At 46.3% G+C, this 18661-nt stretch overlaps 1 protein-coding gene across 47 annotated transcripts in view; it reads right to left on the bottom strand.

Annotated features, from left to right (window-relative positions):
• PPFIBP1 (PPFIA binding protein 1) overlaps positions 1 to 16949 on the bottom strand; it is a 125971-nt gene extending 109022 nt beyond the window's left edge. For 37 of the 47 annotated variants that reach the window (XM_068950180.1, XM_068950246.1, XM_068950217.1 and 34 more), the window contains exon 1: positions 16820 to 16949. The gene's annotated coding sequence lies outside the window, so the exon portion shown is untranslated. Of the gene's footprint in view, positions 1 to 14725; positions 14866 to 15872; positions 16566 to 16819 lie in introns of those variants that run through there. The other 10 variants (XM_068950457.1, XM_068950501.1, XM_068950188.1 and 7 more) reach the window with 9 other exon arrangements.
• Positions 16950 to 18661: the final 1712 nt, after the last annotated feature.

Genomic DNA, 18661 nt, shown 5'->3' with positions numbered 1-18661 from the left:
TTCTGCTGTGACGGCCCCAGCTCTCCGTTCTCTGCACGCCGCTCGGCTCCCCAGTGCTCCCCAGTGCCTCCCTGCAGAACATCACTCCCGCTCTCTGCACAGTTTGCCCTGGTGCACTGCGAGGTCTCTGGACGCTGCACAGTCAGATGCACAGTGCTTGAGGAGCATGGGAGCCAAAAGAGGAAAGACGGACAAAAGACCAGACAACAGGAAAGCAGAGAAAGTGAGTGAGGCAACATATCCAGGCCTTGGAGGAAAAGAGTGGTGGAATTACGAACAGACCTCAGGCTCTGGCATCGTCCAGCCACCCACAGTAGCATCTGAGTCATGAGTACGACCAGCTTTTCTGTAAAAACTCAAACAAAGAGTATATTCTGAACAAATATTCCTTAAGGGAAAAAAAGAAAAAGATGCATCAAATAAGATTTTTGGGACAACTACTTTTGCTCCCAAGTTCATGGATTATTTCTGTACGTTGCCGGATGCCAAAATAACAGCTCTCCTCCTCCGTACATACTCAGCTGGACAACATGAATCATCGCATATAGTACAGCCTGACAGGCAGTATTTGCATTCAGTATCACAGATGTGAATCGCAATAGGAAGTCTTGAGAGGAAGCCTCTTCTCTGGAAATCTAAACATAGGTAGTTAATATGCTCATATGCTAAACATATAGCAAAGGGGAGGAGAGACCCACAAGTACACAGGGTGGAGAACTAGGAAGTTCCTTCCTCCCCATCAGAAGCATTTCCTTGGTCCTTTATTCCTAAGTTGTCTGCTTGGAGAGAGGAAAAAAAAAAAAAAACCATGCATGATTCAAGCAATACAATACAAAAATTGTTCTTTCCCTCAAATACAAGCATCATTATCACACACGATCACAGCTAAGAATCAGCGTTTCACTCAGAAACTGCTTTTCCTCAGCCATCACCAATCTGCAGAGAGGCTGCAAATTTGTTTACATCCACCCAATCAAAACAATTTCCTTACATGAGGACGTGACTGTAAAGCACTGCTTTTATGCAGAAAACTTCTGTGTTCCCATGCTGACCTGCAGTTTGAGAGTCTTGCATGGCAGCCATCCCTTTTGCCTCCCGGGCCTCAGGGCTGCTCCTGCTAGTAGCAGATGGTGCTGTAAATCCTCCAGAACAACACGCTATCTGACTGTTTAAGCCCAGAGTAAACCAGGCTATAAAACTGCACTGGTCCATCTCTTGCTCCTACTGCTCTTTGCTCCCAACATACCTTTGAGAGTATACACGTCTTGTTTATATGCTTTCAGTTCTTCACGGGACCTAAAAACTTCCAGAGAAATTTGCCCACTCCAAAAGCGACAAGCAAAGGCCTGCACACCCAATGGGCTGGCTTGGCCTCGACGCAGGGAAAATAATAATGGTCTCTGAGGCTGTCTGAACCCCATCGTTTCTGGGGAGTCCAGCACACCCTCACCCGCTCCCCAGCGCTGGGGAAAAGGGATCTGCCCTACAACCAGCTTTCCCCAAGGCAAGTTTTCCTGCCTTTGTTGATATGGTCAAGTTCTCCGTTGGCTGTTCGGCCACCAACCAACCTTCAGTTTTCCCTGATCATCACAGGAGGTTCTGTAACCAGAACCTGGCTGTCTCCCGCCTGCTCCAAGTCTGACCCAATCACACTTTTTCCCCCTGGTTTCCGTATTCCTACCACATACTCTTATTGTCGAGCACGAGGAGAAAGTATACATACCAGAAGGACATGCAAAATCCTGTCACGTAGGCTGATCAGCTGCAATTTGGCCCATATTAGCCGGGAACAAAAACTGACCTCTCCCTCATTTGCAGGGAAGAGCGTGCAAGTCCATAACCACAAATGCATGCTGAGCAGGCCCACGTTTTGTTTAGCTACTCTGCTTAATCTTCAGCACTGCTCTGCCTCCCTATATCCATAGTCCTCTCCCATAAATCAGTTCAAAGAACCTCCTCTCTTACAAACGCCTACACAGAGAACTCTGAGTACTGGCTTGTCTCAAAACTTTGTCAAGACCAATATAGACACCGCCAAATTTTAGAGAAGGATTTGTGTTTCATTTTTCATAGCCTTTAAGCTATGCAACATGTTGAATCTGTGCTACAATCTCCTATTCATCATGGCACTTGTAACCCGGTTTGGATTCATTTCATGTATGGCTTCTATCAGAATTTGGAGAACCTCTGGCTGCCTGAGTGTTTCTGTATAAACATCAGTGCGATCCAAGCACCGGGCTTCAGATATGGAAGACAAAGTCTCTGCCTCAAAGTTTTACAGTGCAAGTTAGACAAGAAGGATTAAAGAAAGGACACTGTTTCAATTACAGTTCTCTTGTTTTCCTTGTGCCCCCACAGGAGACTGCATGCCGTGGTACACAAGGCAGAGGTGTACGCTCTCAGGATGGATCACTCAGCAGGCAACAGGTCACCTAACGAGGCACAACTGCAGTTATGGAGCATGACTTCCAGCAGACCTCATGTCTGTGTGGACACACATGAGCTTCCATCTCAGTCCCCTTATGATGTCAAGTTTTATAAAGGTATAGTAGTTCTCACATCCTTTCAGAAAACTATAAGGCATGGCAGGACTCTTCTTCCCACAAGTCACACATACAAAATACTACAAGACAGTATGTTGGATTGTGCTGTTATATCATCGACCTTCTGACTTCTAACTCCCTGAACCCTTGGGGCGGCCTGTTCTGCCACCTCTGGCTCTGAAGGAGCTCTCATAAGCCAGTTAGCCAGCCCCTACCCGACCTGCTCTGCCAAGTCCCCACTCCTACCCTCTGAGACCCTACCATGTCTTATCACTCTCAGGAGATCAGCTAATCCCTACAAAGAAGACAACAGCGAAGGTGTCATCACGGGGGCCATCACTTGGTCTCCACCTCTGTTTTCTTACAGCAATTCTGTGTTAATTCTCTCTTTCAAGAAAGAACGGCAACTTAGACAAAGTGATGTTCAGGTCCACTAGAACCAAAAGCAGGACTTTCATGGTCTTTATAGGTATTTTATCCACTGCGCCGTTATATCTCACCCTGCTGTTAAAAACTGGAGAACTAGGTTATATGCTTTACATTTATGGCGAGTAACATCTTGTCCAAAAACGGTCCCAATGTCTTTGGGCAAAAGGGACAGCAAACGCAACAAGGCTCAGAGGAAAGGTGGCAGGGCATCAGGACATGCTGGATACCTTTCTTCTTTTTAACACAAAAACTAACTCCTACAGTCACTCCATTTTGGTCCTAAACACACATTCTGTGAGGGATCATTAACAGAGCCAAATCTAAGAAACGGAAATGTTGTTCCTCAGCACATGCAACAGTAAAGCCAGGCCAGGCAGTCACAGAAAGATGATAAAGCACATTTTGTAAGAACAGGAATTAACTGCAATATCACAGCCAAATTCCAGTTCAGCATCAGCAGTCCAGCTGCATACACTATCCTAACTGACTGGATAGCTGATACTAAACTATTGTCCCATGTGTTGTAGTTTCCCTACCCATCCAGTCCCTCCCCTCCAAAGGGGGTAGCTGCAGTAAATCGGTATATCAACGCAAGTCCCTACAGAAACATTATCGTTTCAACGGTTTTTGCATTTACAGATGTCTGACAGTAAGACAGTCTTGCATAAATGTAGCAGGCTTAACTCTGCAGCCTGTTATTTTTATGCCATGCCCTGAAGCAAATGGAACAGCATAAGGTACAAATACACGCAAAGTACGTCCCCACATATGTTTTGACAACTGCGTTTTCATACCAGTACTGTATTTCACTTAGAGCAAAGTGACTTTTCAGGACAGTGCAGGACAGCACGTCCAACAGCTTTTCCTTCCAGAAACAAAACAGGTCCAAACATTTACTGTAAGAAGTTCAAGGATACCCTCATCCCAATTTTTGCTCATATCTCCAAGATATTTTCACTAATTAATGAATAAACTATCTCATCATTTATACTAAAGGCAAGATTTCCAGTTGGAAATTATTTAATCACCTCCCTCACAGCAGCTCTGACAGTCTAACTCAAGCTACAGATTATGTACAAATCAACCAGCAATGGCTCACACGCTGGGAACTGTTCAAACAGGAACAATTCAATCAGTTTGTAGTTTCACCCCAGCTAATTTGCACAAGCTCTCTCTTTGCAAATGTAACATAAAATATGAGATAAAATAAGCTAGATTAAGCTGGTAAATTTAGAATCAGTTCATCCACCACGAGTTCAGGTCAGTTAGTTCCCCATTTAAAACAATAGCTTTTTTCAGCTTCACAGGGTTACAGAAACAAAAATTTATTGCACCAACCAAACATTTCTCACTAGACAAGTTTGCAACAATTACTGAACTAATGCAAACAAATTCCAGTCCTCATGCAAGGAATGTATGGTATAATTGTAGGGCACTCTCTCTTCCACTGGCATTTTGCAAGTACTTTTTATGTAGCTATGGAGACATTAAAGCTTTTTTTTTTTCCTGCTGTCATAACTAGACAGCTAATGACTTATTGTAAAATTCCTTAAAGCAGCAGAAAAGGAAGGGGGAGTTTTAAGAATCACAAGGTCTGAGAGCAACAAGTTGAAGAACACTGCAATGGATTTCAGCTGGAAACAGCAGCACAAAGGTACTTCTACCAAATAAGAAATAAGAAGGTAAATAAACACCACTATATAACAAGGAGACAACAGACAGATAGCCTACCTACCATATCAAAAAGGAAAAATGTCTCTAGCTGCCACTACCATCACCCTGTACCCTGTGATCTCTAAGGGCCTCTCTTGAGCCATTGCGGGAGTCCACCCTTGCAACATTGCTATGAGCAGGGCAAAACAGGGGTCCAGCTTCCAACCTCACTTGGAATGTATTTTGTAAAGCCTGAAGACAGGCAGTACATGGAGGGAAAGAGGGTGGGGCTATTAAGTTTGGGAATATGCAGAATTTCTTTTATTATGGAAAGTCTTTGATCACTGAATCAATATGGGCAATCATCACTCAGGGCTCAACGACATCCCCTGCTCCCTCCAAACAGTTCATTTGGAGCAGTGGATGTTGTCAACCTGGACTTCAGCAAGGCTTCTGACACTGCCTCCCATCACATCCTCACAGGCAAGCTCAGGAAGTGTGGGCTGGATGAGTGGACGGTGAGGTGGATTGAGAACCGGCTGGATGGCAGAGCTCAGAGGGTTGTGGTCAGTGGCACAGTCTACTTGGAAGCCTGTAGCTAGCGGTGTCCCCCAGGGGTCAGTTCTGCATCCAGTCTTGTTCAATGTATTCATCGATGACCTGGATAAAGGGACAGAGTGCACTCTCAGCAAGTTTGCTGATGATACAAAACTGGGAGAAGTGGCTGATGCACCAGAAGGCTGTGCTGCCATTCAGAAGAACCTCAACAGGCTGGAGAGTTGGGCAGAGAGGAACCTCATGAAGTTCAACAAAGGCAAGTGCAGCGTCCTCATGGGGAGGAATAACCCCGTGCACCAGTACGGGCTGGGGGGCTGACCTGCTGGAAAGCAGCTCTGCAGAAAAGGACCTGGGGGTCCTGGTGGACAGCAAGTTAAGCATGAGCCAGCAATGTGCCCTTGTAGCCAAGAAGGCCAATGGTCTCCTGGGGTGCATTAGGAGGAGCACAGCCAGCAGGTGGAGGGAGGTGATCCTCCCCCTCTCCTCAGCCCTGGGGAGGCTGTGTCCAGTCCTGGGCTCCCCACGACAAGAGGGACGTGGCACTACTGGAGAGAGACCAGCGGAGGGCTACAAAGATGATGAGGGGACTGGAGCATCTCGCCTATGAGGAAAGGCTGAGAGAGCTGGGCCTGTTTAGCCTGCAGAAGAGAAGACTGAGAGGCGATCTCATCAATGTGTACAAGTACCTGAAGGGAGGGTGTCAAGGGGATGGGGCCAGACTCTTCTCACTAGTGCCCAGCGACAGGACAAGAGGCAATGGACACAAACTGAAACACAGGAAGTTCCGTCTGAACAGGAGGAAAAGCCTCTTTCCTGTGCAGGTGACTGAGCACTGGACCAGGTTGCCCAGAGAGGCTGTGGAGTCTCCTTCCCTGGAGATATTCACGTGATCCTGTGCAGTGTGCTCTAGAGGACCTTATTGGAGAAGCAGGGTTGGACTAGATGATCTTCAGAGGTCCCTTCCAACCTCAACCGTTCTGTGATTCTGTGAAATCTCATCCCCGGTGGGTATGGCAGGTCATCAGGTTCCTCCTCAGGTCTCTATCTAACCTGTGCATTACAACCCCCTGACAGATGACTAATTGAACAATTCGGCACTTAACCCTTCTTTCTAACAGCAGCTCAATAGTTAGTTTTATAAGACAAGCAAAATGCTGGCCTTCAGTGACCAATTCCATCATGACGTCCCAAATAACCCTGAGAAAAATCCCTTTCATCATATTGACATCTTTATAATCAAAAGCTTCTGTGTATGTGGATTTAAGATTGGACATTGTGACAAGCAATTCTGAAACCAAAGATACCGACCTGGAAAATATTGTGTCACATAGATAAGGACACACAAATAACTGCAGATCGAGATCCCATTCAGAAACTCTCTCAGTAATGAGAACAACATATCAGGCTGGTAGCAGATTTTTTCCTTTGGATAAAGCAGAGAGGAAAGCCTGTTCTACCAAAATATTTTTTTTTAATTCACCTTAGTCCCAGTCACAACAATGGAGCCAGAACCTGCAGAATTATCTCTGTGACCAAGCTACGGGAAGTTTACTAGCACCACCCTGAAAACAAATTACAGCACTCTTATCTCCAGGTTGCATTTTGTGTCTCACGGCTGTTCACTGAAAGGACCCTCTCTAGCAAAGCCAGCTAGACTACAGAGGGACATCAAGTAAGACGTTGCTGCAGAAGCGTTTGCACTGACAACTTGTTTATCACCGTTCTTTTTAGTAATATCCATCCATCTACAGAACTGTGCCATCTGTGCTATTTCATTAATTTGCATGAAGGCTGGGAAAGGAGAAAGGATTAATCCCTCCTGAGGACCTGGAAGCTGGAGGAGGAGTGTCACCAAAGCCTGCAGAGCATAGGGTGCCACCACCTGCTGGGGTGGCAGCCTTGGCCCTAGACAGCAGACAGACGCTTTCACTGCTGTCAGGAACAGCAGCATGGGCCCACATCACAACTGTCCTGGACGCAGTGCTACCCACTGCTGTGCAGACACGTCCTTCTGCAGCTGGTGTTACCAGCCTCCACTGAAACGGGCTCCAGCCCTCCCAAGCACAAGACGGTGGGAAGAGACATGTGCTCCATTACAACATCCAAATCCATGAGGGTATTGCACGACTTGAGGATACCCTGAAAAATGCATTTCTGTACCAGCACTGTCAGAGATGCCCATGGCTCTGCCCAGCGCTAGGCAGGATGAGTTATGAAATCTTCTAGAGGATACTTTCAGTTAAGATCTGTTAATTACAGGTTTCACCTCTAAGGAAGGTGCAGACCAAAGTAAGAAATTATATGCTCTTTTTGAAGGAAAGAAACCAAACATAGAAAAAAACGCCAGCCTAAGACATGAGACTCTCCTGTACTGAAATAAGGAAAGTAGGGTCTCAGAGCCAATCTAAGCTTAGCCAAGAAACACAAACATGCTTTTCTGAACTTTCCCTGATGTTTGCTTTGAAAATACAACAAACTAAAAGTGCATTGACAGGTTGAACGAACCTCAGTTAAGTGAAAAAGAAATACTGGAGGGCTCCAAAATTCAACTGACAAGCCTTTTCAGGTCTCTGCTCAGAACCAAAACTAATTTCCCACAGAGATTTAAATTAAGAGTATAATAAATTGTCCCTTTGTTTAACCCTGTTTTGACAGCAGGAAAGAGTATACTATAAAAAAACCTAGAATTCAAACGCATCAGGAGGCATCTAGCTCTCCTATGCCTTTCCTGAGATTAGCTGCTCAATACACCTCTTTGAAGTAGACCTTCTCCCCCACTGCTTGTACAGCAGTAGAGAGGAACCTCACACATTAGGTGCACTTCGGATGCTCCACCATATTCTTCTACCCCTCCTTTTGTATGCAAGCCAGTAACTTGCTGAAATTGTCTGTAACGCACAGTCCTCCCAAAAGATTTCTAGATTTTCAATCTACATATCTATCCCTTAACAGCCCAGTGGTCTGCCCCTTGAGTAAGAGGGGAACCTCACGACCCTGGAGAACAGCAGTTTGAACTTGCATCTTGAGAGAAGTCACCAAGGATGGCTATTTTGGCCTTCCAGCTGTGCCAGGAAGGCACGCCTCCCTTGCAGCACACAGAGGTCCCCAGAAGGTACATGACACAAAGCACTCGTCAACTCCAGTACAGAGTGCGTTGTATTTTCTGTGCGGCAGCATTTTGAGGAGGATGAATTTTTTGTCTTGTTCCTAAAAAAGGAACTCAATGTACCTTGCCCCTAGTTCCACATAACAAAAGCCTGTCAGAGATGCTTTTAGTACAGGGGGGAAAGTAAACAGCTCCGGCTAAGCACCAAAGGGAGCAGAGATACCAGACCACCACCCTCTCACTGTAATAGCATTTTTTCAGCCCAGACATTTGGATGAGGGAAATCAGTGAGGGTCCCAGAGGACATGAACACTGCCTGCTCCTGCACGGCATGCCAAACAACCACAGCCTGCTCCGTCCATGCCTCAGCCCCTTGCTTCCCTCCAAAGCCCTGTTCAGAGCAGCTCTCTGGGGCAACACGCTTCCTTCCAGCCTCACTCCCAACAAGCCTCTGGGATGGGTAAGGAGAAACCCACCCTACATCTTAGCACAGGTTTATAAACCTAAAGCTAGGGTTCAAATCTACAAGTTTCTAAAATTATGTAAATCAACATAACCTTGTACAAATGGCTGACATCTATGAGTATTCATCCACACTCAAACTGAGGAGATCGCAGTCGGCTATGTGCTTCCTTTCTCGGCAATACTTTTTCATGTGACTAGAATATCTGACTTGAGCCTAGAGGAAAGCAGAATTCTAGCAGTCCTGATATGGCAAAAACCATTTTCCCAAATCCACATCTCCTTTGCCCATATTTTAAACTCTACAGAACCTTAGACTACAAGTGCAAGTGCTACAACCACGCTGGATGTTAACTACTTTCAGAAATACAGCAGCAGTTCAGTGCTTTTTAACAGTCAAGATACTCCTTCCTCACTTGCTCTTCGAGGCAGATGTTAATTATTAGCATCACATCCCATAGAACCTTACATTGATCCTACAGATGTTTTCACGTGCCAATTCCATGACTTCTGAAAACACAGAGAGCAGCCCCCAAAGAGCCCGGATGATTTTCCGCTATCCCTTATATTCCCTATGATCTGGCCACTTTAAATACCTAAGCTCCTTCAGCAGTGCTTACAGGTTTTACAGGTCTTTCAAAGATTATATTTCTCCCTGGACCTCATATCTGGCTATAGCTAATGCGTATCTACGTATTAGAGAAAAGACATCAAGCTCAGAGTTCAGTAAAGCACCTATCTAGATTTTGTGGATTAGTCTGGATCCTTTGAATGGACTTGAAGTTCCCTGAACTTTAGAGGTAAAGTAATCAAATGAGATTCTGCTCCAGTCAAGACCCATGCTGCAGAAAGCCAATCAACTGCACATATCACATGGGCTAAGCATGTTTGGTAAATCCAGCACATCCTCAAAGTGACTGATTTACTCCACAAAGCTCAAATCAGCTTCTCCTACCCTCTATCTGAGGGGTCTCCAGGAAAGCAGGTAGCCAGCAGGAGGCCACAAGCCACAAAAACACTTCCAGGCTGAACAGAACAGAGCCTGCGAGGCATGGCTCCGTCACTCCTTTGAGCACAAACGTGTCCACAAATCTTAAACGTGCCTTACTGCTACAAAAACAGACAACAGCTGAATTCTGTTTTGAGACAGGCAAAAGCCAACAAAACACCTCCTGATTCACTCACCAAATGACTCCTCTTTACATCAAGAAAAGATATACTGGAAATAATTAAGGACCTCCTTTCTGAACTTTGGAACTTGGCCTGAAACGCCCTACTACTAGTACTGTGCTAGATTAAATCCCTCAGCCCAAGAACAGTCAAACCGTGTAACCAGGGGACATTGAGATTCCCATGACTACGGCCACCACATAGAGCAGACAGATAGCTGTGCACAAAGGTGTCAGGATCGACACAAGGTACCACCCATTCTCATACTCACTAACAGATCCTGCTGCTAACTTGGTTAGCACTGGTTGCATGTGTTTTCTTGATTCTGTTGTTCATAAGAGACTGCTGCAGGGGAAAGACTTGTGAACGAGGAGGCTGGGGGCTTGTTTGGGGGAGGTTGTTGTTTTTACTTGTTGGTTTTTTTTTTACAGTATTAAAGCTATCTTTCTGTTAATAATTTAAAAGCTGCATACCTTATAGCTCCCTTCAGAGTCACTGCAATATATATGAACTTTTGGGGTCCTAGTCTGCCTTCATATTTTAAAAAGAACCTGCGCTGTTTCTCTAGGTTTTTACTGCAGAATTGACTAGTCCAAGAAAACACATTTAAGACCAAACCATTAAATAGAGCCAAGCAAAATAAGCCTCCTAAAACCTCATCATCCATTTAATTGTTCCCAACTTGTTTCTCTCATAATTTCTCTTATTCTGCCACATCTGTTGCAGAGCAAGAAAATAAAGTTGTTCTGACAAATCAGCCACACTTGGTGCCATAAGAACTCTTTGAAAATATGATAACTACTACTCATAACTCAGCACATTTGAAAGCAAACTGAGACATAATTAGATTGCTGCCTTTGACAGTGCAAAGGTTCTCCAATTTAGAGTTCAGATGCGGCAATAGCTGGCTGAAGTCTCAGCCTCAAGCTCTCCACTAAGATTTAGCAAAAAGCCTTTAAAGATGAACGTCTAAATCTACTTTTGCATCTATGTACTTGCTCTTGAAGCCTCTGTTCACAGGTGGCATTCAGTGAAATCAATGGAATTTTATTCATGCAAGAGTTACAAGACTGTGCCTACTGGAAGCGTGATTACCGTCAGGTTGTGTGCAAAGGGCTGCTCAAAGTCACACTTTTTGTTATTTTTACCTTGCCTTGAACACCACGAGACAGAAGCTCCTTAAACGACTTCTGGCCCTGGCTCTTTGACTCAGCCAGTACTGCTCACATGATACACAATGACGGATGGTGAAGCAAGCATCCTTACTTTAACACAGCCTGGGACACCAATCTCCTGTCCAATGCCGGACAAATTATCAGCTAAATATTCTCACGTGATACAGGGAAGATCCATTTTTTGTACCTCCCAGTGATTTTAGCAAGGATTCCCACTTGCACTATGCTTTTGAAGAAGCAGAACATTTCTGGTCTTCAACAGGGACCATTCCCAGCGCTCCCGAGATGATTTGCAGGAAAAGATGGAGCAGGTAAGGAAGAAGGGGGAAGAAGATGAACAGCAGAAGGCCCCCCGCTACTTCTAATGAAGAGGGCCCTGATGAAGCACTAGGTCTCTCAGCCTAGAGGGGTCCAGCACTCTCTGACAAGACAGCAAAAGAGTCCCACCCCAGCAAACACCTGCTGGGGCTCTACAAAGGTTTGAGAGGTCACACTGCGCAGCCTAACCCTTCCCAAGTCCTCCTCCTTCTTCTCCCCCCTCCCCCATTACAGAAGAGGGCCAAGGGGGAGGCAGGGAGAAGAAAGGCTATAGCTACAACTGGTTTCAAGACCTGTATCTAAATATATTTCCACTGAGGAAAGAAATCAGCTTTTTTACAGAATTGGTTTATCTTGGCCTTTTGACAGAAACAGAAGCACAGCCACTGGAAAAAAACATAAAGCTTCTAACCCACCGCACTTTCCTCATGTACAACACAAGTCACAGAGGAACAAAACGCTCTAGAAGTTAAAGGTTTCAGGAAATCATATACGCCCATATCAAGGGCAATACACATCATGGGCAAGCAACCACAAATCCAGCGTGATGACTGAATTATTAATGGAAAAATCCAACCTTTATCAAAAATAAAGTACTATCCTGGCAGTGCACACTACAAGATAAATAACAGACAGCCACTCTCCTTGGCCTGAGCTGAGCCAAAACACAAGTTAATCTGTGTGAGAGGTGGAAACAAAAGAGGAAAAAACAGATGCATCATTCACTGCACCTAGAGGTGTGTTCACAGCTGGACACCCTTGCAAGGCATTTTTTTTTTCAGAACAAGGAGAGACCCAAAGGAAATATCCCACTGAGATAATTGTTATGATTTAGCATAATCCTCTTTGGAGCTCTCAGTTGTCTAAACTTAAGAGACAGGCAACAACTGCAGATAACCCAATGGCAAGAGAAACACTGTCCTCTGAAAGAAATAACAAGCTCTAACTCTGAATTGAATACTGACTTTTCCAAATGTTGGGCAGCAGATGTAATCGCTCAGAAATAACACGCAGCCTCTCCTATATTAGGTTGCAAAGATTAACGATGATAAATCTGTCATCTTCAAAGACCTATGCAAGCAGTAGACTTCATTGATTTCTGAAGTTGTCTTTAGGTGGCAATCTCCCTGTTTGCAGATCATCTGTTTAGCAGTGACTATTTCAGCAGCAATACCCATTTTCCTACCAAGACACAGGGAAGGCCAATCCCCTACTCCCACTGAAGCCAGAACATTTAACACGACTATAGAGACTGACTGAGGAGAACCAGACACAGTATTTGTATTATCGAGACGTTGCAACAGTCCAGTTAGGGCCTGGGCACACAAGCCAATTATAGCAGGGCAGAGAGGCTGAATTTATAGCAGATCAGCCATACTGTGCTAAATAGCCGAGTAACATGTCCTTACCACTAATAAACATGAGGCAACGCAGTGTAGTTTACTTCTCTCAGACTAGATCCACAAGCAAAGTCACTAATGAGATGGCTAATGGGATCTCGCAGTTACAAAAGGGGCAGCAGGGTCACCATTCAGTCTAAATATAGGAAGATACTCAGTGTTTTTATTTATGCTTAGTACACAATCAAGTCTGTGCACAAAAGCTCTGCACAGAAAGAGTGATCACAGCAAAATCAGTCTGAACCTTCTAATAAACTTATTCTCTGCATTTATAAAATTATAGATTTGGCTAGGTCAGATAGGAAGAGGTCAGACTGTAATTGCATAGCCTTAAAGAAGCAACATAGCTCAAGTTTTACTTCAAAGCCTGAAAATAACCAGGGAAGTACGAGAAGAAGCTGTCTCAGGTATACCAACTTGCTAACTTGCATACTACCATTTATGAGCTGAGGCACAGGTTGCAGGGACCTTCTTCACAAAAAGCAAGGAGATTCAACAGCACAACAGGGGCTTTGCCAACCAGGTCTGATGCCACAAGAATTTCTGGAATGCTCAGTTATCTCCCTATATCCTACCCAAAGTGTGGGCTATGACTATTTCTTCTGAAAACTACTCTACTAACAAAACTGTGGAATCCCTAGTCATAGGCAGTTATTTTCTTGCACTCCTCTTATCGCATCTCAAGAATGAGGGATTCATTTTTGGACCATCTCTACCAGATTTAGGGTCAAGCCACCTCTCACCGCTCCCCCATCTTCACAGATGACATATAGCACATAGCATGATGAAGGAAACCAGTCAGTTATTCAGATGGGTTTGCAGCAACGCTCTCTTGTCCTCAGTAAGCCAAAGGTATATTTTGATGCAATCACACAACTGTTAAGAAAGTGACTAAACCTTCTTTGGCCCAAATCTCTTACTTCAAGGAACTCAGGCGGTTTCCATGAATATTAAATCTTTCCCTTGAAGCTATGAACGACAGAAACCTTACAGAAGCCCTAGCTGGATGGATTCGAGAGACACAAGACCTCCTGAAGAATGCTGTATTACACATCTCATAGCACACTGTGTTTCATGTTCTCAGACCTGCCCCATCCAACCATTCAGACTTGACTTCAGACAATAGACTTCATAGTCTGTATCACAAGCGAGTGATGGGACCAGAAAGGCTTTCAGCACCACATGGGAACCTCAGTCTCCTGGGAATGGCCACAAGTTCAGGAACGTTAACACCTATCGTTACTTAGACGTGGGCTAAGTAATACTCCCCATTCCTCTCCACAGACCTTTTCATCAGGACCCACTGTTGCTTCCTGCCACGTGTCTTACACTGCCTTAGCAGTGCAACCCAGAGCAGAAACGGTCCGACACCTTGGCTCACTCGGCCCTAGCAGCAGCTGGAAACAGCAGACGCAAGGCCACGCACAGAGTGCGTCAGTTTTGCATCGAGTTAGGTGTCTCTTCTCAGAAGCTACTACTGTACAGCAGGGGCAAGCTGCCCAACGAGGCAACGAGCTGTCTCCACAGAAGAGCCTCTAGCACAGCACTGCACAGGAGTTAAAAGCCCCAGAAACAGCAGCTGCAGAAGCTCCCAGGAGAAGTAAAACAAGCACTTAAAAGCAAGAGTGTAAGAAACGTCCTACAGGCTCAGACCGAGGGTCCATCGAGCCCACTGTTCTCTAACAGTAGCAATAGACAATGCCATCCAAGGACAACCTGACTCTAAGCAGCCACAAAAAAGAAGGCATTTCCCACTGTATCTCTTCTTCTCATCACCTGCAGAACTGGATTTTTATTGTAAGAGAAAGCAAGAAAACAGAACAGTTTGGACCTAGGGTCTTCTACCAGAGAGCCACTCAGAAACTTGATGGTTCAGTAATAAAATAGAGGATTCTTGTCAGACCCTCTTACCTTTACCTACTCCAGCACAGAGCAGACCAGCTACTTGGCCATGCTCTTCTGCCCACAATCTGGATCCAAGTGGAAAAAAAGATCACATTCAACACAGTCTTCTGCCTCATGTGACATCCCTGACTTCAAGGTGCTCCACCCTGCATTTCAGGGACAAGCAGAAATGTTACTCATCCATATTTCAGGAGCACAGAGCTGCTGTAAACATACACAGAAAAGACAGACCAGCTTAAATATTTTTCACTAGAACTACTAAACCCAGATCTGAGGCAGCAAACAGCACAAAACCCAGGTCAAAACTCACCAAAGCTGAGGAAATGCTTGAATCCAGACCCATGCTTTTTGACTCAGGCTCTCGCCAGCATTGCATTTAAGAGGGTCAGCAGCTGTTGAACACTTAACAGCACCTCGTTCAAAGAGAGTATGCCTCAAAACTGGAGCAATGCTGCTTAAGATAGAGAATCAGCTGCTAAGGACCAAGCTCTACCGCTGGGCAAACATATGGAGCTTCTGCTGCCATCAGAGAGGACAGAAACATCAACTTCATACTCCAGGCACAGGGACACCAATCTTAAATTATGAGCAACGCAGCACCCGCTGACAGTCAGTCTCACTGGCAAACAGAAGAACTCCTTCTGCCTCTAGGAACCAATCTATGTGATACAGCTTTCTAGGAAATTATACTAAATCCTATTGTCAAATTCTCCTGGAATGGGATTGAAGCTAAACCACAGGACGCTACTTCTTGCAAGTAGGAAATTAAGAGCTGAAGAGACAAAAACGTTGGTTGCATTTAGAATCAAGAGTTTATACAGATTTCAGTTTTCCTGGTTTCTGGGATGCCTCTCTAACCTATCCGCCATACTGCCTCACTGAGCAGATGGGGTTTACTGATATCCGTATGCATGTTTTTTATTATAACCATAAGCCATTTTTGTCCTTCACAAACATAAATCCTTAAGCTACGACTGTTACCTTTAATAGAAGCAATACATCTGGATTTGAGCACACCAGAACATCTTACTGTCAGATGTTTGATCATGCAAGCAGGAAGAACATTCTCACTTTGAGTGACCCATTTTTGTTGTTTAGTTTTTGGAATTCAGACACTTGTATTGCTCAACCGTGCAGCCATTTCAATACGTACCAATGCTTACATGTTTTGCTGTTGATAGTGTGTTTCCTTGGGCTGAAATAAAAAGAACCAGCAAAGTCTCTCTCTGAATGCTTCAGACACAGCTGAGCTCGAGCCCTAAACACTTCATCTGTGCTTTTTGCACAGCATCAGCAGTGCTTCACTTCCACAGGAGAGCACATGCATGCTGTTACACTACTGTAAAGCATTCAAAAACACAGCTTGTTTCTTTTCCCACACGGAAATAACTACATAGGTATAAAGCACCTTTTTACTGCTACAGCTGCACCTCAGCCAGGGTGTGAGTTCACACAGCTATTTCAGTTTTTAGAAACATTACAGACCTAAAAGAAATAATTACAGGATGTGCAAAACCCAGGCCTTAAAGCAAAACACATCTGCTAGTTCCAAGGAACAACTCGCAACTTCAGTTTTACAGCGCTTGTAGCTGAAACGTCCTACTGAAGCTTGAAGACACTCAGCTGGAGCTTGCTCGCCTCTCCCCAAAATTCTGCAAAACGCTACGCCAGCTCCAGGCGCGCAAATAAGTTTCCCGAAAGTCACACGCTAACTACAGAGCCTCCCTGCGACCCGGCCCTGCTTTCTCCTTCCAGGGAGGATGCAGCGAAAGCAGCTCGGGAAAACTCAGCCTTTCTTCTCCAGCTCTCAACTTCAAGCCCACTACACGGCCAGGCGGCGATTCTGCCCTCACCTTCCCGGAAAAGGAACCACGGCTGAAGCTTCCCCGCGCGCCCCCGGGCACCCAAGCGCGGGCGCCCCCGCCATCCCGGCCACCCCCTCCCCACCGCCGGGCCCGCCCCGCAGCAGCGCCCGCGGGGGCGGCGCGGCGGGAGCCGTCGGGGCACGGCTCGGCCCGGCCCGCCGCCACCCAAAGTTACCGCAGTTTGGTTTTGTTCGCCGGGGCCCGACCCCCCTGCCCTCCCCGCAGCGCCCCTTACCTGCGCCTAACGCCCCGCGGGCTCCGCCGCGGCGCCTCCGCCTCCTCTATGGGCTCCGGGCGGCCGCCACCGCCCGCCCCGGCCCGGCCCGGCCCCGCCCGCGCCCTCGCACACGGCGGCCGGGACCCAGCGGGGCCGCGCCGCGCCGGGCGCCCGCTGGCGTCACTGCCCGCCCCGGGGCCGCGCCTCCCCGACGGGGCGGGGGGAGGCAGCGCCGGGCGGCAGCTCTGATTGGAGCCGGCGGCTGTCACTCCGCGGGGCCGCGGCCCTGCCCTCCCGCACCGGCTCCTCGCCCCCACCCCCCCCCCACCCCGGGGAGGGAGGGAGGCGCCTCCCGCGGCGGGCTTCGGCCGTCGCGGGTCCTCGTGGTGCCGCAGGGTTTGCGCCTGCGCGGCTCTTCCCGCCGCCCGCGCCGGCATGGGGGAGGCCCGGCCGGGTGGCGTCGGCGTTAGGTGACGCGGGGAAGGGGCAGCGTCGGAGCCTCGAGAAGATCCCCACCTTCTTTACGCACGTTGCCGACCGCTTAAATGAACGGGCGGCGGCCGGCGACGTCCCGCGTTCATCAGTTGCCTCACCTCTGACCCCTAAAATGAGCCTTTTCCTTCACGTTTCCCTCTGGCGTGGTGACGTGGTCAGCGAAGGCCGGCCAACGGTCGCTGCCAACGGTCGCCACCAAGCTCCTGTTCAGGAGGGGAGCCGCGTTAACTGACAGGCGCCGGGGGGTCCGGCCGGGCGGCTGCGCCTAGCCAGCTAACTGCTTTTAATTTTGTGTCGGGTTTTATTCTCACAGGGCAGCCTTCTTCCACCTGTCGGCTCCTCCAAAGGTTGGGTTGGACAAAACGCTTCATTTCATGGTTTTTTTTTAAGTGTGGGGAAAGAAGTTTTACTGGTACTTAGTTTTGAATCTTGATTTCTAAAGGAGTGAAAGGTTCCATTCAAGAACATGCTAAAAGGAAACGTGTCAAATTTTCGACAGAAATTGGAACGTACCACTTGCTGTTTAAGCGCTTTTCAGGCAAGTCTGCAGTGTTAGCCATACAGTTGTAGTATATCTCAGATTAAAGTGGAGTATAACGTTCTAGACTACAAGAAATGGAAAAAATGCAACCATAATGCAATCGTTCTTGGGTTTCTTTGATCCCTCTAATGTCTAGTTCTTCCATTTCAAAATTTAGGTGTCTAACTACAGTCTTGGAGGGGAGGAGACACTCTAGGGGCGGTTTCTACAGTTGGCCTTTCTGCCTGTTTTCTCAAATCTTCATTAAATCTCCAGCCAATTTTAACCCTTTGCTGTGCAGCTGTGCAAGTTCTCCGCTAATGAAAAAGCGTTAGTGCTGGCTGAAGCACAAGCCTCCCAGATCCAAGCTCCTCACTCCTCATCCTGCTTGGAAATGACTGAAGTTGGATTCGTACAGTAACAAGTGCTTAGGACAAATACTGATCCCTGTTGAGCCCCAATATTGATCAGTCTTTGCTTTCTGAATCAGCTATTCATTTCTGTTGATTTATCTTTTTTTCCCTTTCTTTCTTTTTTCTTTTCTTTTTTTCCCCACATTTTAATTACTTTTTTATCCAGAAAGTCAAAGAGTCTTATTAAAGAATCTAGTCCAAAAGGGCTTAGTCAGGACAGTGTATGAGCAAGTTTTGTCTGGAAACAAATCTGAGCTGACAGAACATTTCAAACAACTATTTGAATTCTTTCTTCAAAGAAAATACCTTTGCAAGTTAAAACAAATCTCTGATAAGGCTTTCTGGCTTGCTTATCTCTCATCTCCCAAAATAGCTTGGCCTTTTTTGCTCCAGGCTGGTTTGTAAGAAAAGGTTGATGTTCTCTACCTTTCT

This window comes from Struthio camelus, chromosome 1 (assembly GCF_040807025.1).
Source record: "Struthio camelus isolate bStrCam1 chromosome 1, bStrCam1.hap1, whole genome shotgun sequence".
Taxonomy (NCBI): Eukaryota; Metazoa; Chordata; class Aves; order Struthioniformes; family Struthionidae; genus Struthio; species Struthio camelus.
This window is presented reverse-complemented; position numbering and strand designations above follow the sequence as displayed.